Source organism: Sinocyclocheilus grahami, unplaced genomic scaffold, assembly GCF_001515645.1.
Source record: "Sinocyclocheilus grahami isolate Dianchi unplaced genomic scaffold, SAMN03320097.WGS_v1.1 scaffold134.1, whole genome shotgun sequence".
Lineage (NCBI taxonomy): Eukaryota > Metazoa > Chordata > Actinopteri > Cypriniformes > Cyprinidae > Sinocyclocheilus > Sinocyclocheilus grahami.
Window position 1 is genome coordinate 2,262,554 of NW_015505313.1, and position 23,049 is coordinate 2,285,602.

General features: G+C 38.1%; 1 long non-coding RNA gene across 1 annotated transcript; it reads right to left on the reverse strand.

Annotated features, from left to right (window-relative positions):
- Window positions 1-4,563: 4,563 nt before the first annotated feature.
- LOC107590958 (uncharacterized) lies at window positions 4,564-21,893 on the reverse strand. Its single transcript, XR_001609842.1, has 3 exons — window positions 21,821-21,893; window positions 18,766-18,844; window positions 4,564-4,647 (listed from the first exon to the last, which is right to left on the reverse strand). It is a non-coding gene; the product is annotated as an uncharacterized lncRNA (long non-coding RNA).
- Between the last annotated feature and the right edge of the window lie 1,156 nt (window positions 21,894-23,049).

Consider the following 23,049-nt stretch of genomic DNA (forward strand, 5'->3'; position numbering starts at 1 on the left):
CCTATGGCCCATGACTAAAGTATTTCCACACCTAAAAAGCACAAAAGTTTTTGCTTGAAGACTGCTCTCATATAGAAACCGTCTAACAAAGGAAAACATTGTATATGTAAAACAGCTTTCTGTCAAAAATGTTTTCTGCATTAACCTCCTGTCATTGTAAACAAACAAAGTTCTTTTATTTATTACTTTCCACAACAATCAGAACGTTGTGGCAGCATTTAAGCAGTAACCAGCTATCAAATCTGCCTCCTAATACTTTAAGTGCAAATATATACAACACATAAGACTCGTTTCGTTCCTGCGACAAACAACATGACTGCACTCAGTTTCATGTAGCGTATCTTCTCAAAAGGACAAAGAACTTGGAGGTCATAATGAAGGGTATGTGCAGTGGTTGATTTGAAAAATTAGTAATTGTGCAAGCATCTCTCCAGCTACTGGCTGTTTTAATGAGTAAATATTAACAGTAATGGCATGCAATTTCCCGTGGTGGTGCTCACCTTGCTCTTGGTTATTCACTCTAGTGACACTGGCTTTGTTTAGCTGAGGCTGTGCCTTACATCACCTTGGTAACCATAATCATAAAAGCCCCCCTAAGTGCGAAGGAGAAAATTAGAGTCCAAGCTTTAATAAGGGGTCTTATGATAAACCAATGTTCTAAGGGATAAAAGGAGAGGATATTTTTTCCTCTCTCTCTCTCTCTGCAGATATGAACATCATTTCAATGGTATTGCGAGAAATTCAATAACTGTCCATTAGTGAGATCCAAGGATAGCTCAAATTTGATTGGAAAAGAAAATAATGAAGTCTGTTGATTGTTTTCTCTCCCTCATGCTCGCTCTCTCTGGTTTTAGCCATTGCAATATACAATATACTCTGTTCCTCTTGTAAATAGTTTTATGCCTAATTTTAATTCAAAAGAAGATGATTTCCTTTATCAATACACCTGCAGAGAAGAAGAGAGTAATTTGGCAGAACTGGGGGGAAATGCTGGTGGTAGGGGATATCGGTGATCACCGTCATACTCGATAAGGTGAGGAAATTAGAGATTTTTTTTTATGCTGACGTTCTCTGGTGGAGATCTATATGCCAACGCACCAACTAAATATCAGTGGAAAATGGCATTGGCTCTATTATGTATTTAAAGGTGTTTTAAGGATTTTTGGTTACTAAATACCATTGCTGTCAGCGCCCATACATTCTTACTTTAATTGTCTTTCCAACTAGTCTCCAGCTGAAGAGACTCTCATTTGGTGGTGCAGGTGTATGTCCATGTGTGCAGAGCTCCTCTGAAAACCATCACTGTCACTGTTTTGATATTTTCCAAAGGTCAACAGCCTACCGATACAGAGCTGTGCAATGACAGCAAAGGTTAATTGAAATGAAAAAATTATTTTTGGTTACTAAATACCATTGCTGTCAGCGCCCATACATTCTTACTTTAATTGTCTTTCCAACTAGTCTCCAGCTGAAGAGACTCTCATTTGGTGGTGCAGGTGTATGTCCATGTGTGCAGAGCTCCTCTGAAAACCATCACTGTCACCCATGTGATGTATTCACAAACTTTATTCTCTCTGTGGCATTAAGAACGAGCCACACAGTGTGAGGCCAACTGCTCGCCAAGAAAGGAGAGGAGCGAAAGGAGGGAGAGGAGAGCAAAGTTTACCTTCCACTTCAGTAGCTCTGTAAAGAGCTGAAGATGAAAGGTGCTATTTGGTTAGTGGGACAAACTGAACTCTGATTCTACAATGAATAGAGCTCTTCATGGCCCCGCATACAGCTCTACACTTGTCTTAATGGGACAATTGTATTTCTCCTATCACATAAAATGTGCAGGTATTGGATACAACTCACACAGAATAAATAGATTTAACCACAAACCATGTAATGTAAAGTTCAGATAATGGTAAGCCTAAGAATTCTAGGTAGAGATGTGCTATATGCAGCGACGCTAAATTAACTATATTTGGATGTTTTTTATGCTTATATCAATAACAAACTTCTTTAACCAGTGAGCAGCAATGTAGCACGACCAAACAGTATTAAAGTGCTGTTTTTAAAGTAGTTCACCTCAAAAATTAGCATTTTCTGATAACTGACTCATCCTCGGGCCATCCAATGTGTAGATGAGTGTTTCTTCATCAGAACAGATTTGAAAACAATTAGTAAATCTATCATTAAAATGTTTTAACTTGAAACCACTGCTTCCAGCTAAAATATGAGTCCTCTGCATATTGCTTTCTCCAGTAAAAAAAGATCATCTTATGATTTGTCTAATTATGAATCATCTAATATTCACAGATCAAACACCGTTCACAAGTGAAAACAGTGCAAACAAGTCTAAACAAATATATCTGTGGATTTTGGTGTTAGAGGACATCAGGGTATGGCTTTTTTCAGTGTTATTATTGATTATGGACTCGTATTTTGGCCAGAAGTGATGGTTTAAGGTTAAAACGTATTAATGATGGATTTGTTTCTTACAAATATGCAGGTTTTCACGTCACAAGATGTTAATTGATGGACTGGAGTCGTGTGGATTATTTGTGGATTATTGTGTTTTTATCAGCTGTTTAGACTCCCATTCTGACGGCACCCATTCACTGCAGAGAGAGGATACAGTGTTGAGAAAGTGATGTGATGCTAAATTTCTCCAGATCAGTTCAGAAACAAAACACAAACTCAATTACATCTTGGATGGCCTAAGCAAATCAGCAAATCTTAATTTTTGAGTCAACTATTCCTTTAATGTCTAAGCTGAAGTAATGATCAAGCCCGCTCTCCTAAATGGTTTTCGTTTCGTTCTGACAGTTCAAGTAATGAACATTTGTGAAAATTATTCATTGATTTGACTCCCTGCACTATATTTCATAACCTGGTTATGTAAATTAGAATGTTTTTCTTTTTTGCTGCATTTAGTGTACTCTTTAGTGTCTATCTGTCTATGCAGGTATATAGAGAGTTTTGCTTTCTATTTACATTAAATTTTTTTCACCACACGTCACGAATACTTTGCCTTCCTGACATCGGTCTTAGCATAAAGACTCTAATTAGAAAGTCACATGAAGTGAGACACTGTGTTTCCAGCTTTAAGCACTGTCACATGGCTCAAAAATAGCTGCTGTTTGCTCAGTGTGACTGGGGGGAGTTTACCTGTATTTCAGCATATCAAACACCTTTTCAAACTGCTGCTTTGACAAGTTCCTTGGCTGTCGCCCTGGCTGAAGTGACCGTGGCAGTAGCTGTGTATACAACAGGATTCTTCGGTTAGTAAATATTTGTCTCACTGCATATTTAAAATTGAGACTCAGATTCTAGAAGACTATAAAAAAAAGTTTTTTTGTTTTTTTTAAGTAAGAATACTAATTGCTGCTCGGATACTAAGAATATGTACATGAATGTAAACACACACTTAATTGTATGACATGCTTATGTACTCTACAAACATCTCTATATGTCCTTACCTGGGTCTGTAACACCCTTAAACCTGAAGCAAATCCTACCTGACAATTCATATAATATCTGGCATCAAACAACATGTGACATGTCATGCATTTACTGCCTGTTTACAAATATACCAATGGCTAAGGTTGCCTTGCTCAGTGTTGTTTACAACAGAGATCCAACAGTATTAATCTCTGCTCACTGAAAGGAATCTGAACAGACAGCTTGCATGGAAGACAGCATAAACAAACCTACAGTGGCCTCATGCTTTTACAATAAGTCCTGAGGACAAAAGCTGTCAGACACTATCTGCTGACCCAGTCCTCGTCTTTAAGACCTATGTGCCAAAATCACTAGATATTTGTATGTTTTATGACCCAAAACATACTTGTGTTTAGAGCTGGGTTTTTTTGTAGCCATTACTCCAGTCTTCAGTGTCACATGATCCTTCAGAAATTATTTTAATATGCTGATTTGGTGCTTAAGAAGCATTTCTTATTATCCATGTTGAAAACAGCTGTGCTGCTTAATATTTTAGACTCCCATTCTGACGGCACCCATTCACTGCAGAGAGAGGATACAGTGTTGAGAAAGTGATGTGATGCTAAATTTCTCCAGATCAGTTCAGAAACAAAACACAAACTCAATTACATCTTGGATGGCCTAAGCAAATCAGCAAATCTTAATTTTTGAGTCAACTATTCCTTTAATGTCTAAGCTGAAGTAATGATCAAGCCCGCTCTCCTAAATGGTTTTCGTTTCGTTCTGACAGTTCAAGTAATGAACATTTGTGAAAATTATTCATTGATTTGACTCCCTGCACTATATTTCATAACCTGGTTATGTAAATTAGAATGTTTTTCTTTTTTGCTGCATTTAGTGTACTCTTTAGTGTCTATCTGTCTATGCAGGTATATAGAGAGTTTTGCTTTCTATTTACATTAAATTTTTTTCACCACACGTCACGAATACTTTGCCTTCCTGACATCGGTCTTAGCATAAAGACTCTAATTAGAAAGTCACATGAAGTGAGACACTGTGTTTCCAGCTTTAAGCACTGTCACATGGCTCAAAAATAGCTGCTGTTTGCTCAGTGTGACTGGGGGGAGTTTACCTGTATTTCAGCATATCAAACACCTTTTCAAACTGCTGCTTTGACAAGTTCCTTGGCTGTCGCCCTGGCTGAAGTGACCGTGGCAGTAGCTGTGTATACAACAGGATTCTTCGGTTAGTAAATATTTGTCTCACTGCATATTTAAAATTGAGACTCAGATTCTAGAAGACTATAAAAAAAAGTTTTTTTGTTTTTTTTAAGTAAGAATACTAATTGCTGCTCGGATACTAAGAATATGTACATGAATGTAAACACACACTTAATTGTATGACATGCTTATGTACTCTACAAACATCTCTATATGTCCTTACCTGGGTCTGTAACACCCTTAAACCTGAAGCAAATCCTACCTGACAATTCATATAATATCTGGCATCAAACAACATGTGACATGTCATGCATTTACTGCCTGTTTACAAATATACCAATGGCTAAGGTTGCCTTGCTCAGTGTTGTTTACAACAGAGATCCAACAGTATTAATCTCTGCTCACTGAAAGGAATCTGAACAGACAGCTTGCATGGAAGACAGCATAAACAAACCTACAGTGGCCTCATGCTTTTACAATAAGTCCTGAGGACAAAAGCTGTCAGACACTATCTGCTGACCCAGTCCTCGTCTTTAAGACCTATGTGCCAAAATCACTAGATATTTGTATGTTTTATGACCCAAAACATACTTGTGTTTAGAGCTGGGTTTTTTTGTAGCCATTACTCCAGTCTTCAGTGTCACATGATCCTTCAGAAATTATTTTAATATGCTGATTTGGTGCTTAAGAAGCATTTCTTATTATCCATGTTGAAAACAGCTGTGCTGCTTAATATTTGTGCGTAAACCATATTTTTTTCAGTAGTCTTTGATGAATAGTAAGTAAAAAACAACAACAAATAATATTTCATTGAAATATTTTGTAACATTATGAATATGTTTGCTGTCACTTTTAATCAGAGCAAAATATTAATTTTAATATTTAAAAAAAAATTCTACTTTGTGAACCCTGGTAGCGCTTTAGTTGCTTTTCCTCAATTCTAACAGCACAAAAGAAACAAACAGCTTGAAATTTCAGGACTCTCATAATCTATGTAGACATGTGAAATGATTGCGACTGGTTAACTGCCATTTTCAATATTTCACTGTCTCTTTGTCTTTGGGGTTTTAGCCAATCAGGAACAATCATAGCTCATCAATGTAGTGCTTCAGAGAGACTGACCAGTGATTACACTTACAAGACAAGTGTGTGTGCTGTGCATGAGTGTGTGTGTAAGATGTAATGCTTGTGTGTCTGTGATATCATTTCATATAAACATGTCCAGGATATAAATAAGACTAAACGGGAGAATTAAACATTTTATGCTATTTTCTCTTCTCACTGTATTGATATTTTGAGCATGATCCACATTTGGTGCATTCTTCATAATTAAACTTGTTGCATATTACTTTTTTTTGATCAGTTCCTCATTTGACCTAATCTCTTTTTTTCTGTAGGCAGCAACTACATACCCATTCTTGTGAATGGTTTGGATTTGTAAGATAGCCACAATCCAAACATAAAATAAGTATAGAATCAATCCGCCCCTCTTAGCACCTTGGCTAAAATAAACAGTCCTGGGAGAATAGCTGAAACATATCCGCAGTCACTGAAGCGCAGAATTAGGTGTGCACAAGCAACAGTAACAAGCCAGAAAGGTTTATTTTGAAGGTGAAGCCTACTTATTCCTTCTCAGCTCCATTATCACATATGAATATTGTCCCTACTAATAAGTTCAGTGAAAAACATTACTGAGCCAAATACAAAAGCCTCCACCTAACATACATGTGTCAGTTTAGTCTTTAGTAGTTTAAACCATTCCTGCTCACACCAGGGTTGTGTGACAATTTCAATCAAAATTTCTATTTAATCCCTGAATTTAAATAGTAATGTATGCAACAAAAAAAGATGCAGAATTACAATTCAAATTTAAAAGGAAGTAGAATTAAAATGAACTATAATTCTAAATAAATTTTAAATGTTAGTTTGACACATCCAGTAAAAAGTTTTAAAAGCCTTGAAGTTGAAAGGCTTATAGGCCTTACAGACAGAATGATAATATAGATAGATAGATAGATAGATAGATAGATAGATAGATAGAACAACACTGAGGTGTCAAAGCGGCACTCGTCGTTTCTCTTTTAACCGTTCGACCAACTGCTACATGGCCTTTTGCAGTTATTTGTGTTTGTGTTTCACACCTTTCTGCAACTGCATTTTGGAACAAACAGGTATTTACGGTTCATATTAACCCGACGTGCACCACAGTGTTTGTACCCTGGGAAAGGCCCATCTCCCCGAGGGCTTGCTAGGCCAATCTGGTGGTGTTGTTTCTAACCCTGGGAATCCTTGTCCACATTGTGCACACAGTGAGAAAGGTAATCCGGACGGATGGTCTCCATGAATCACCGCCACATTAAGAGTTTCAGCCCTCTCATTATCCTGCACCACATTTCCCCCAGGGGGCCGGTACTGTGCCTGAGCCTCACCACATACAGCCGCTCATTACCAATCTGCCAACAGAGGCCCGGCTCGGCCAGAGTCCCTGGTCTTGCACAGGTAAGGGGCCTGGTTCCTTTCTCCACCTCCATACAACATCCACAGACACAAGGGTGAACAGAAACAGCATGCCTTTCAAAGGAGCTGCAGGTGTCACCATCCCAGAATCCACCAGCAGAACCCCTCCCCTCACATTTGCTGTCAAGAAACACAGAGGCTGATGGGAGAGCCTGAAATAATGGTGCGGTAAGTGTTTGACTCTCTCGTATGTATTCCCTCATGAGAATTTATATTCCCACAATTTTGAGATACTGATATTGGTGGGAGAGTTTGGGTTAAACGGCACTCTACCAATTAGGCTTTTTTTTCCCAAGGATGTTTCCCAAGGCAAGGATGACAGTCATAGCATAGCCAAATGTAATGTCTTTTATAAAAGCCTCTTCCTGCAAAAAGGAAGCATATTTGCTTTTTAATTTGTGCCTAACGTTCCACAGTGTTTTTTGGAGTTTGTATTCAAATGTAGTAACAAAGTTTGAAACTAGCCTCAACTGTAATTAAGGAGCAGAAACGAAACATTTTATTTATTTATTTATTTTAGGAATTAGCAAATGGTTCACAAGGTAATTTTGCTCAAATCAGTGGCAGATTGAAGGAGGGCTGCAGGACCTGCTTGCTTTTGCTTTTTATTAGCTTTACTTGGAATGTACACTTCCTCTTATTACTGGCTAAAGGCTAAAATACAGATGTGTCTTATCAAACTATACTGAGATTTCTGCCTTTTTTTATAAAGTAGACATATATTCACAAGAAGAGGAAGCTGGCAATAACGATTATGTGTGATTATGTTATAAACACTTCTATAGTTATAGTATGTGTTCATTATAAACAATGCAAACAGAATATCAAGAATCAGATTAGGTGATCAGTCCACACCCCAAATCCCAAATAAACAGTGGATGTTGTACAATATAAAAAAATGTAAAGCTAAGACATAAATTCAACCTCCACTTGTAAAAACAGTACTTATATAGGCTTTATATTCTGTGTTCCCCACAGATTCAGCAGAGATGCATTTGAGATGCTTGGGAGTCATGTTTGTTTCCAAACACATGGCATTGTTCGGGTAAAATTCGATATCGGAGTACCAGCTGAGTAAATGCGTGGGTTTTGCAGCTGCCGCTAATCCAATGTCTTCTGTTTCAAAGCCGAGTTTACCTGCACGGTCACCGCTCATTGTCTTCAGCAGCCTCTACTCATACTTTATCACGTCACCTGACAAGAAGGCATGCTTGACTTTCCCAGGCCCTCACTGATCCAATCCAACACTCCCTTGAGTGCAGTTTATAAAGTTAATTTAAGCTCCCTCACTTATGTCTGCTCTGCACTGGACAGAAGACAACATTTAAGATAAATTAAATATTCAGGACTAAGGCTACATGATTAGGCCTTAAAAAGGTAAAAAAAAATTTTTTTTAAAAAGGCCTGAATTTTTTCACATTTTTTTCAATCAATTACAATAAATAAATAAATAAATACCTTTGGTAGTGTATCACAGTTTCCACAAAAATATGAGGCAGCATTTTTTAAACACTGATAACAAGAAATATTTCTTGAGCACCAAATCAGCATATTAGCATAATTTTTGAAGGATTATGTGACACTGAAAACTGGAGTAATGGCTGCTGAAAATTCTGCTTTGCCATCACAGGAATAAAGCACTTTTTTAAATATAGTAAAACAGAGAACATTTTAAATTTGATTAATAATTGACAATAGTTCTATTTTTACTTATCTTAATATCTTAAGTATTCCAAACTGGACAATAGTGTACAGTATATATATTATATATTGTATATACAACAAAAAACATGGGATTTGTATCTCTAATGCCATTCTAAATCCTTTTAAATTTGTGGCAAGCACTACACGTATGGATTGAGGATTTTGCTCACATCAGCCAAACCTCTCTAAGAGAAGGATAACTCCGAGTTAGCTCATGACAATCTCTCATCAGGTTATTATCCCATTAATTTCCGCGAATAAGCCATCTGATGAAGAAGTCATGCTACTGTTAAACACTCACTTCTCAGGGTCTAGTGGTCTCAGGGGATCTGACCTCCACAGAGTGGACTGTTGATGTGTTTGAGCCAGCTGCTTACATTTTACATGAATTTCATGCTTTCTTAAGCTATTACGTATATAACATGTAATTTTGATGTTGAAGAGTTAATGAACAGCTTTAAATCCAATGACCTAAAAATATACAATGTGAATTTTCATAGAGAATGTGAAACAACATTCTTACAAATTTACCTTTAATGTGCACAATTAAGCAGCATGCATGACATTTGTTTTTCTAAATTTAGCCTAATATAAAATTTTTAATCCACACGACTCCAGTCCATCAATTAACATCTTGTGACGTGAAAACCTGCATATTTGTAAGAAACAAATCCATCATTAATACATTTTAACCTTAAACCATCACTTCTGGCCAAAATACGAGTCCATAATCAATAATAACACTGCCATACCCTGATGTCCTCTAACACCAAATTTAATTTTTACACTTTCTACATTGTTATATTTCATGCTATCTTTAAAATCGGCTAAATATGCTAATATTAACATAAAATACTGCTGAAGGCATGCTTTTCCCCCATCCATTTACTATGAGAGCAATGCACAGAGTGGCAAGAGTTAATTCTGTCAAATCGCATCACGTTAGCAGCGATAAACATGGATCAGGGCAAAACAAGTATCTTAATGCCATGACTGACAGATGGCTGTCAAATCAGATGAGAGTGATAAGTGCCTTGCCGTTTTAAAAAAACAACAACTTCCTCTTCATGACCCTCTGACCCTTGACCTCTAACCTGACTCTTGTTCTGTTTTCTTAGCTCACAGAGGGGATTCTCCACAGGTGCAGGACCAAGAGGTCACAGAGTGTGTAGCAAGTGACCACCAACTGATGCCCTTCCCAAACAAGCAGAGAGCAACGAGGATCTGACCCATGGGCTTTGTCCCTGCTCTGTGTCATTGTGAGAAAGCAAGATGATGATATTGAATGACTACGAGGAGGAAACAGCATATTTCGAGCCCAAGCAAACAAGCTTCACACTAAAGCCAAAGGGGAAAGCATAAGAACCTATTTAAAGAAATAAACAAACACAATTCTACTGCGATTCAGTGTCGAAGATAATTACTGCCCATAATGTGAAGAATAATTTAATTTCAAATGTTAGCTTCTCAGTTAATGTGCTTTTAATTTTACTGCACTCATTACACTCTTCCATTGTCTGTGCAGCCTATATACTAATTCATACATTCTCTTACTCTCACTCACTTGCACATTCGATCAAGCACGCATGTTCACACAGTCAAGTCGAGGCATTTAGACACGTTGCGTTCCGATTCCTCTTGTCAAAACTGCCAACGCATCCCTATATTAAATGGGTCTATTTTATACTACAGCATGTATCTGAAAAGATAAAAACTTAAGCGTTTCCCTCTGCATTTCAAGCAAAAATATGCCGTTAATCCCTCCCTGTGGCTCGACAGGTACACAAACATAAAAACTAACAGGTAGCTTGGCAATTTGGAGGTCGATAGCTTAGTAATAGTGCAGCTCCTTGTTCTGACAAGTCAGTAATTAATTCTCAGGGTTAGGTGATTTCTTCACAATTTTGGATTGGTAACACATGCGTAATGCCAAATTGGATGATTGGATTTATTTAAAGCTGTTGTCGGTCGAGTTTGGCCAGATCGGTAGGTGGGTTTTGGGAAAACTTGGTTTTGTACATTATTTGTCAGTGCTCAATCAAGGCGTCGCTTAACTGCTCAAGTGGTGATTTCAAAGGCTCCGTCCCCCTTCGGTGAGACAAATGAACAAGTGCATGTTAAAACAGGCATGTTCGAGCCATTTAAGAAGTGTGAGCCACACTTCAACCATATCAAAGCAAATAACAACAATTATTTCTCTCTTTCAAACCCTGGCGGTTATTTGTACTTATAGAGGTGTAATGAATAATAGCTTTGGATTGGTAACACATGCGTAATGCCAAATTGGATGATTGGATTTATTTAAAGCTGTTGTCGGTCGAGTTTGGCCAGATCGGTAGGTGAGTTTTGGGAAAACTTGGTTTTGTACATTATTTGTCAGTGCTCAATCAAGGCATCGCTTAACTGCTCAAGTGGTGATTTCAAAGGCTCCGTCCCCCTTCGGTGAGACAAATGAACAAGTGCATGTTAAAACAGGCATGTTCGAGCCATTTAAGAAGTGTGAGCCACACTTCAACCATATCAAAGCAAATAACAACAATTATTTCTCTCTTTCAAACCCTGGCGGTTATTTGTACTTATAGAGGTGTAATGAATAATAGCAGTTTACTAGAGGAGGGGAGGGCTCTTTCTCCCACCGGAGAGAGGAAGAATGAATTAATAGGCATCACACCACTCAGCGCAGTGCGTGGTAGAGGAACAGCATGATTACAGTATGCGATCAAGAAAATTAGTTGTTTCATTTGAGTATATCCCCAGCATGCCGAAGCAACATAACAACTCGCTTTTGTTTACAGAATGCTTCATTATGTAAAGACAAGCTCAAGATTCCAAACACCTGCTACCACCAAATCACATATTCAATTATTGTGCTTGCTCAAGATCATCCAAATATTTTGTCCACTTACCAAGAGCAAAAACAGTACTAAAGTGATTATGGCTGTGGAGTCAAATTTCTGCTCTGAAGCAGCAGGGCTAGGGAATAGCGTGGCAGCAAACCTTTGTGAAATTGACTCGCGTGTTTCTCTAGAGGTCGTCTAGCAGGGTCGGAGGTCGTAACCTGTGGTCATTATTCCCCCATAAAGTACTTTGATGAGTAATGCGACACTTTGTCGACAAGGTTTTCAGATAATTGTCTCAACAAAATACAGTGATTGAGTTACTCCCGGAAGGCACGACATTATGATAGGGATATGATTTTATGATTTGAATTTGAATTTTGCTTGTGTCCATTTCACTGCAGTGCAGCAATGCATTTATGGGCAACTGAGGGAGTTGACGTACAAGTACTCGTCAAGAGTGATAAAAAAAGAAACAGCTTTGACTTTTTGTTTATATAAAGGGACTTTACTTGTAAGACTAATTATAAAAATAAATGAGGAGGTTTTCAGATAATTGTCTCAACTAAATATTGTAATTGACATTTTTTTAAACAATCTGGATTTTAATTGCTTAATTTTGTGCGTGTATTGATTTGACAGCAGTATGCAATGTTTTTATGTGCTACTGAAGAGTTCATATGCATGAATAGTCATCAAGAGTGATAAAAAGAAACAGCATGACATTTCTTGATAGTGACAATTAAATTTTTTAACAATCTGGATATTTATGAGCACATGCACAAATAAAATGTGATGGAAAAAAAACTGATTTGACTTGTTATTATAGAGGGAATTCTTTGGTCATCTGTTCTAGCTACAACACCAATTATAAAAATGGAGTGTAGAATCGGCCATTTGAATGGTTGAGATAAGCAGCCTTTATCTTTTGGAACAAGCACCTTCCTAACTTTTATTCGGAGCTCCATTTAGCATATTGTGTTATGGCACGGTATTAATTTTGCTGACTTCATATAGAGTCTGTACTCAGGGGTCTCGCGGAAGCCAGGTCTTTCACTGCGCTATTGTGTGGAGATGGAGGGCACCATCGAGAGATCTGCCAAGGTTGCCTAGTGTGCTTTTTTGACTGACAGGAGTCCTGCGGAAATGGGGTGAGATTGGGGGAAAGGCATTGCAATGGGAACTACACTCAAGATTTGAATTGCCTTCACTCCAATCAGCTTGGTGCAAGTTAAATGAAGTGCCTTTGCCGCTCCCCCTCCATCCCTCTCACTCCCCATCTGCAGAAAGAGCCCATGCAGGAGGCTGACAGCGCTACAATCAGTTTGCCATTCACCGCTGCCCCTATTTTAACTTGTATGTGTGGAAATGGCATTGATTGTTAACTCCGACCTTAGCAATTAGAGCCAAGAGAAATATTTGAAGAGTTTCGAACGGAGCCTCATGAGTGTTTTAAAGACAGATCAGTTAAGCATTAAGGGAAGGGAAACACCGTTTTTGTTTTCGCCCATCTACCGGCATTGTTTCCGTCGAGTTTGGTGGCGAAAACCGGGGGCGTCTCCGAGGCGACGAAAAGCACGTCTCGCTCGCGTCAGCGGGGGGATCGCGCGGGAGCCCGAGCGACGGAGTCTGCCATTAAAAGATGTACAAGGAAAATGTACTATTTAAACAAATACTTCCCCTCGATTGCACACACAAACACATGCAAATGCATTGACGCTCACAATGGATAACTCGGGCTCAGTGTAGGAACAGGAGGTGCTGACTGAAGTATTTGTTTAAATGAATCGGCGCTATGAAAAAACAGATGCAGCAATTAGGAGCCCCATTGCCGCACACCGGAGACATGACAAGAGTGCATGACAGTGGTTTTCACCCTCACTCCCCCTTGTCTTCAACATGAGTCCTCTAACAATCCCTGTCAGGAACACTCTTTGAGAAGTGCTTGCACCAGACAATGGCTCTTCACCCTTATTTTGTGCTCTAAGTAGTGCTGCAGAATGCTGGAAGGAGCTGAAAACAGGCAGTAATGTGAGAAAGACGGGCAGCCATTGTGGGAAGTGTGAAAACCAGAAGGACCCTTTTCAGAGGCTCGCCTGAAAGTGCTATGAAGACCTTTAGTCCTTTGCTCTCCCTGAATCCCCAATTAGACAAACATTAACATCAATTAAGCCTTTATAGGACACAGGTTCCATATAATTACCTTAATGGGTTGACGCTTTCTTTAGCAGCAATTTCTTAAACAAACTTGAGCCTTTGTGTGACGGGCTAAGAAAATTTTCAGCAGGGAGTATTTGCTTTTGTCAGGCTTTCTAAAGAGACAGACGAATTGTTCTATTTAACAACAAACACCTTCAGAGAGGAGCCTCAAGCAGGCCCAGTTCCCACCACATCTGACTCGACCGTTCCAAGCTGATTATCCAGCGGAGACAAAAAAATCTGACCAGCCGGGAGAGCGAGGACACATGCGGTGAGGGGCAGCACACAAAAGGGCCCAGTGAGCCCAGCCAAGCTATGTGAGCAGAGCACCAGAGAAAGAGCCCCTCCACTTGAATTAGCTCTCTATTTAATGTCCCAAAGAGCCAGATCCGTTCCCTGTCTGAGAAACAAAGGGGGACGAATTAGAAAAACAGGATCTCTCTTCATAAAACAAGGCAAATTCGCGCTAGCGAATCGCAAAGGAGGCGCAGTTAATTAAACGCAGACCCCGTTTTGTTCTTCCCCTTCCTGTCCTGCTGCCCATTATCTTCTCTAATCTGTAACGAGGCAGGTTGCGGTGGAGTAAAAAAAGTGTTACGGCATCAATCATAACCTTTTATTCGTGCTTCAATAGAACTTACATGCCACAAACACGTTTATTGAATTATAAATATGGCCGAGAAGAGAATGCACTCCAGTATACTTAGTATAACCAGAAGTATAGCCAAAGAAAAACCCGCTCTGACAAGGGTGCTTGAATTGAGAATTTTGGAACAAATTGCTCACGAATCAGTAGCACAAACAACACTTTAATCACGGATATTTTTATTCTACTGGCACTGTGTGTCCCTAAAGTGTGATGATTTTATATTCAGCCACATAATAGCTTGTGCCGCAGTTCTTTACATTCACTTTTGAATGTGGTTTGATATACTGACTGATAAAGTTTTGGTGCTATAAAATACCCACTTTCTGTGACCATTATCAGTGAAAATAAATATTATACTTTATTTCACACACACAAACAGGTGTGGGTACATGGTCAAGCACTGATGAGAGTGGTATATATTAGGTGGCAATTGGCCTCTAGAGGGCAATGGTTCCATAGCCCACTCAGTCAGCCAACACCAGGCATCACATGTGTCTGCCCCTAATGTAAAAAGGGCTAAATATGTAAATCATGCTATTTGGCATCTATAATTGGACATACTCTTCAAAATCCTCCCTAAACATGGAAAGCTGTGTAAACCACCACACAGATATTAGCATATATACATTAAATCTACATTAGCATATAGATATTTGAAGCTAGCAAATCATGTCACCTTCATTGAAAATAAACTGTGAGTCTTTATAATAATTGTGACGTGTGTGAAACCTTGCTAATGGGAAGTGATTCATTATATCACCTCCAGTCTTCAAAAAATCACAGTCCAGAGGGTGGTATTGTTATTTGTCTCACACCTTAACAGTTGATGGAGCTGCAGAATGAAACACAAAACTGCTAGCATGGTGAAAAATTCAAAGCTAGCTTCTTCAGAGGTGAAATTTGATTATTGGCATTTAATAACTCTTTTTAATGTATTTTATTATTCATTTAAAGTATGTTTATTTTATTAAAGACATTCATGAATAAATGTTTCCAACCTAGTCTCTGTAAACTATTCTAAAAAATTAACATGACAAAATGAAGCCAAATATTCACACTTGGAATATTTTTGCCATCAGTTTTGTTGAAACTACACATATCAGACTTTGTCTGTGATACAAGGCTTTGTCTGTTTGTTCTGAGATCTAACACGAGTTTGGACACAATCTGAAGAACATTCAACAGACAATTATGTCTCAATGCAATTGCGTTGCTGTGACTGTGAGAATTTCTTAATTCAAAACAAAAGCTTTCCAGCCAAAATCGTGATGCTGGCAGTCAATAAAAAATGAAAATATTTTGAAATGTAAAATAAGACAGAGCTACTGATGTGAAAAACAATAATTACACAAAATTGCCTTATTAGCTTTGATATATCACATATTAATCTGCCACTGTTGGCATATCAAGCAATGGTCATTTTAAAATCTTAAAATAGCTCTCTATGAGAAATAAGTTCTCTATGGATACATTTGAATCTGCAAATTAATGAAGCTTTAAAGAAGTAATATATATATATATATATATATATATATATATATATATATATATGCTATTTTTACTCTCAATTAAAAAATATTTCTAGATTCTGCTGCTGCTCCGTAGATTTGTGCAAATACGAGACAAATTTAAATCAGGTTTTAAAAACATTTTTATGTCTTAGTTTTGCTCTTTTGTCTTGGTTATTACGTTTACCTAAGTCTTTCTATGTGTAAAGTCAAATCACTGATGATGGGCACACAGCGATACAGTCTTTGTATTTAAAGCAACAAATGTCACAACAATTGAAACTCGGTTTTCCTTTGTGACTGTATGAATCCTTCAACCCATAGGAGTTAATTTCCCTTGGACTAATCAGTTATCGTCGGCTCTTTTTTTTTTGAGAAATATCATTCACATTCTGTCAAAATCACATAGCAATTAATGTATATTTAGATTACATTAACAACCAGAAAGTGGTAAAGCTCATGGTACCTGGGCTAGGTGAATTGACAGTTCAATTGGAAATCCCAGCATGATCAGTCTAATGTCTGACAAAAAAGGGAAAAAAAATATTACGACTCTTTGTTGAAGCTCTATGTTTTCTAATAACCTCCAATCAATTGGAAATTGATTGCTTAATAACCATTTATTCAATTGCATAGTAAATAAAATTTTTAGAACTGTAAAATAAGGTCCTTATAATTACCCACTGCCATATTCTCTCAACTAATCTGTGTGAATTTATGCCTTAATTCAATATGCCCTTTTGTTCTAACCAGTAAAATGAGGACTAAAATGGATGTGGTTATTAGCTTTGGCTCCTGCTGTAAGCATTTATTACTGAAATAATTTTATCTAGTGAATAATCAGCCAGTGAAATAGCTTTATCTAATGGATTTGTCTGGTTATACGAGTTATTCAGCTTTTGCGTGTGGCACCCTCAACCTCTCCCCCACAGAAAAGAGTCCTGCTTAAGCCCTGAGACTTGCTCTAAATCACAGCTTGTCCAATCAAACCTGATCTGTGCAGCCTGCAGTATTACATTTCCAACACCGTTAGTCTAACGAATAAATACACATGCACTTAGATTACAAACACACTTTCATTCATGTTAAAATCTCCCGGACAATATTCATTTGTAGCCCATCTCCTTCCCGGTCGGATACACGGAGTGATAATAGCCGCCACCTTTAAAAGTCATGCTCCAAGGCTTAATCTTTACAAGCAGTAAGTGGCTACATGTCCTACAAATGCGCCGAGGTGATTTTTATCTAGGAGAAGAATGCCACTTGTGTTCAGGTGGTAAAGTAGTTACAGAGACTGGAATTACATGGTGAAACAATCCTCAGCTCTGTGTCTGTGCTTGTCCACTCACCACAGTGGCAAAGCCTGTCACTGGAGCCATTTAATCAATGCGTTTTAAATACATTCAAATGTTTAATGATTATAATGACTACATGCACCATCATACATCATAGCAATAGTGCACCATTCATCATATATACTATTCCTATTTCTATGAACTTGTTGTATTTTTGTCTTTTATTTAAAGGGATAGTTTACCAAAAAATTAAAATTCTGCAGTTTTTTCTTGTGTTGTCGACAGAATATTTTGTTTCTGGGTAAACTATCAGTTAAATATTTCCAAAGCTGTATAATTTTTTTATAAAAACAAATTAGCATTCCTAGAAATGCATGCGATATTATTCAGCGTCTATGTAGTGATATACAACGGTGCAGATCATTTCTTTTCCTTCCACTTGGGAAAGCGTACAGATGCCGCTATCTAAAATAAATGTTTCAGTGTTCTTCCCATCAAGTGGATGATTGATGTTGCCTCATTTCTGTTGGTGACCGAGTTAATACGCAACATAAATAAAGCTTGAAAACAGCTCCAGTCCGCATTTGCTCAACTAAATAAACACATCAGCACAATCTGTCAAGTCTTCAAATAGTCATCGTGGTCGACTTGCCAAAAAGGGCTGGAAGCGCGGGGCCTTTTTTTTGCCGAGTATCGGGCGCGTATTAGGAAGTGTTCAAACATGGCACCTCTCTATCTCCATTCACACCCTCTCCTCCTCATCACCTGAACTGTCTGATGCCTGTCAATCTGGAGCCGTGGGAGGATATGAAAGACGGCTTTGAGTTGTGGTGGCGTTGATGGGGAAGGGATGGAGAATAGCACACCAGTGGTGCCAGCAAGAGAAATGGTGCGGATTCTTCATTTCTCCCCATCAGCACCCAGGGCACTGTGAGGCTCTTTTAAAAGAGCAGATTGACTCCCTCTGCCCCCCTCTTGAATGAAACCCCAACCCCGAGCAGATGTCAGAGATGGGAGCCAGAGACGGGCCGTTGAGCCGGCCATGAGGTGTGAGGCTTTGTGACAGGTCCGCTGCTAAAGGACCAGACACAGCGGGGGTTTTAGCACATCCACTGGATATCTGAAGTCCCTCAGAAATGGATGGAAGGGCCATCGGGGGGTGGGAGCGGGGGGTGTTTCATTGTGAGAACCCCACAGGCTTCATTTAGCCAATGTTTACAGATGTATCCTGGGCCGCAGGAGAGCAGTTCAGCGTCATGTCAAAACTACGATCGGTTTTCAGAATTGGCACCGCTGCGATGGAGGAACAGAGAGTCGCTCGGAGGTTAAGAAAACGATCCGTTTCCAAACGGATGAAGGCTAACCCAAACGACTGATGCTTAATGCGTATAATCCTGTGAATAAACAAACCTCGGTGAGCATCCCCTTCTGCGCAGCAGCCTTGCGCTTCTTTGAGTCCTCCAACCTTGCCAAAACGTCTCACGTATCCCTAAGAAAATAAAGAATTCGTTAAATTAGTCGCTGTGTTGACCACAACCGAAGCCCTTAATGCGAGCATGTGTGTCTCCCCAGAGCTGGTGGGCGACTTACGAGCAGAAAACATTTCAACATGGCACTCCATTTTACCAACTGATGGCAGGAACAGAATGTCTGTTATCATTTATGTATTCACGGTTGATTCTGTGAATGTAAGGGCTGAGAGCAAACGTTACGCTGCGCAGTGGCTGTGTGTACTAACCGAGTGGGATACTGATGATCATTTGCTTTGATATCAGAGTTTACTAATCACTCAAGGTGATGGGATTCGGAATTATTTCACTCCATCTGGAGTTCAACAACAGCAGATTTCGCATTCTAGTATTACTATCTTTAAGGAGCAGTATGGATCGTTGTGAATGTGTGTGTGAGTGTTTGTGTGTCTCGCTGTGTGTGTGTGTGTTCCTTGTGGAATAACGTACCCCCTGAGGTGCTCTATCTCAGACAATACCTATCCATATCCCTTTTCTGGCGCATGTAGAGGCCCAGATGGTTTAGTATTCACTTCTCTGCCAAGCAGATGGACCTGCAATGTACTTCAATGGTCTCAATTATATATGCACACAACTACCGAGAAGGAAACCAGAAGCAGAGAAGTTTAGGACCATGATTTCACATATTGGCCACCCACCAAGCTTGGAGACCTCGGTGATGTCAATGTGTTCGAATGTTATGTGTAATTAATAGAAAAATGTACATCCCACAGGTGCTGCTTTTCTTCATTGAAACGACACAAAAAACATTTGCTACGGTACTTGCCAAAAGATACATTTCGTAAATTTAAAGAATGAGTTTTTTTATTAACCGAGGAATAGGGCTAGCAACCACAACAACAGCAACAAAAAGAAAGCAAGAAAGAAAATCAACAATCAAAGTGTTACTGAGGAAAAAAGAAGGTGAAATTCCCAACCTAATAAAGCTGAAAAGCAGTTAACTCACCAACACAAAAATGCTCTGTGTGGTACTTCACAGCCATTACACTGCAGCATGTACCACATTTTGGACTCGCTTTTGCCTTGTGTACATAATAGAGGGTATCAATGTTGCTGTTATGTTTGGTTCTCAGTATCTTCAAGTGCAAACACTGGCCAAACTGATGTAAACACTTTCTGTTTTAATAGAGACTGGTCAGGCCCAGTCTAATTGGCCTCTGTTGATGGACAAACCCCAAACGGAGAAACCTGAGAGACATGGAGAGGATTTTCTTCACTCTTGATTCAGGCACTATGACTGCCTAATTCTTGAGGTTATTTTTCACCATCAGAATGATGAATAATACTAATAATATTTAAAACGGATTTAATAGATTAGGCCATTTTAAATGAATTTTAAAGCCATGTCATTTTGACCAGCTTTATTTCAATAAGGACATGATGAGACCACAGTTTTTTTAATAGTTAGGCCTAAATTGTATTTACATTTTTTTGTATTTAATTTAATTTTAATTTGTATATTGTGTGCAGTTCCTTAGTGGTTGTAACATTTCAATAAGCTTAGTAATGAAACCATGTCATGTTAAAATCACAGGCATAATTCTCCCACATCTACAGCAAGACAAATAAGTGTTAGCATTGCTACTTATTGTTACACTTGTGTAGACATGTCAACGCTTGTTTTCTTCATGCATTGAAATTTCACTGTAAAAACCTGTCAAATGGAACTTTTGAACTGTATTTTTGGTTAAACAAATTCTCAGATGGGCGTCACTTAGACAACACATAGTTTTCTGCTGAAGCCAGCTGCACTCTACATTGTGTTACCACTAAATACAGTCTATAGAGTTGTCTCAGCTGTCAGCTACTTATAGCTAGTATATAAAAATATATAATTCTTTTACATGCTGGAGTTCAGCAAATTCCAAAAGCAGCTTTGGTTCTGGCTTCAGTTGCAAAGTTGACAGGTCAGTGGACTCTCTGCACTAACTTCTAGAAGGCAGGCATCAGACACGGTGTAATTAGATGACTGTCTGTAATTACCACTATGCCATTTCAAATGTCCAGCGTTCCTGCATTATAATCAAAAAGCAACAAACACCCAAAGCCACCTGGAGAGGTCAGTGCACATTTACTAAAAAGGGAAGAACTTTTTCAAATGACAAATAAAATGCTGTCTAGACTTTGACTAGTTATTCTTGTTATTGCTCAGCATGATGGCATGGGAACAAAAAATTTATTGGTTTTAAGTTCCAGCAAATCAACTTGATGACAAAAATCTACATAACTATAAATCTACAATCAACCTCTATATTGTCAAATTCTGTATTATTAAATGAGCCTAGATGTCGGTGGCACCTGTCACTAAGCCGGTGTATTAAATAATTATATGAGCAGGCCTAAAAATTTAATCTTATTAATTTGTTTGTTTGTTTGTTTACACTCGAGTCGAAGATGATAAAACGAATGAGTAAATAATTTCGCTGTTTTTTTCTTCTTTTTTTAATCGTTAATTCCTTAACTTACCTGTTAGGCGTCATTATTGCAGTTCGGGGGTTTAATAATTGTTAACTTATTAAATATTGTAATCGAATTAATTACATTATATGCTAATTAAAAGTATTTATCTCAGTTAAATAAATGTATCAATAAAAACACGCAAAGATGATCAAATAAATGAGGAAATTATCTCGTGTGCGCGCTATTTTTTTTAATCGTTAGTTCGTTTAACGTTACCCCTTTGGCGTCGCTGTTGCAGATCAAAGTCTAATAAATATTAGACTTATTATTAATATTTATTATAAATATTAGACTATTATTAAAGGTGGTAATCGAAATATTGACATGATATGCTGATTATTATTTAACCGTATTTATCTCTATTAAATACATATTTTATTTATTTTAGAAAAAACACTCACACAAAGGAAGATGATGAAATCAAGGAGGAAATAATCTCGCGTGTGTTATTTTCTTCTAATCTTTAGTTCGTTTACCTGTTTGGCGTCGCTGTTGCAGTTCGGCGTCTCGTGACATTAGAGCCGCGTTTTGAAATGGCGTCTAAAGCACAGTTTGTAAAGATGCGCATCCAGACTACTATGCTGGGTACAATTTCGCTTTTCAACGGAATATTTTGTACCGTGTGAACATCAAAATCAGTTTGTACTTCCAGCTTCATTCGCTCTGAAGGTAGGAACGTTTACTTCCTCATTAGGGAATTTAGATACGGGTCATTGGAAATGATTAAATGTTTCGTTTTTTAAAACAACGGTTTTTTAATGAATTGGTTTATTTTTTACATTTTTAACACATAATTAATTTCTAATAGTAAATTATTAAAATGTAAAAAAAAAAATTAAAAAAAAAAGCCAGCCCTGCTTTCCATGACGTAATATAGGCTACTGTTTTGCATGTCTATAAAAAAAACTTCAAAAAGAAGATAATGCCCAACTACTACTACCAACAACTTCAAAGTTAGTGCCAACTATGCTTTCCACTGTGAATCCTCCCACAATATCTAAATATGGCTGCATAATTAGAAACCATTGTGTAACATAAATAAATACATTTTAAAAACTAGATATTAGCTACAAGTTAGAACATCAAGACATTTTTTTCCAACTGCGAGCATACGCTTTGAATCCAAAAGCAAGCTGAGCCTCACAAACTTCAAAAAGAAGATAATGCCCAACTACTACTACCAACAACTTCAAAGTTAGTGCCAACTATGCTTTCCACTGTGAATCCTCCCACAATATCTAAATATGGCTGCATAATTAGAAACCATCGTGTAACATAAATAAATAAATTTTAAAAACTAGATATTTGCTACAAGTTAGAACATCAAGACATTTTTTTCCAACTGCGAGCATACGCTTTGAATCCAAAAGCAAGCTGAGCCTCAGACATTCGTATGTCTGCATAGCTTGCCTTTACATCTGCACCCTTTTCACAAGTGCTTTCTGAATGAGCTCCTGTGTCTGATTCCAGCTATGACTTCCTCGTCAAGCGTCTGCTTCAGCACACACATCAGCACCCTGCTGTACCATTGTGGCCTGTATTCTCATTTCCACACTGGGCATTCCATCTACATTTGGGCCATTACAATGGTGGCCCAGCATGTTTTCTCCCCAATTCAGCTTAGCCTCTTCAGACTCTTCCATTCCTGTCCCTACATATTTTCTTTGAAATGACATATCATATGTCTAGTTACTTAGAAGTATTT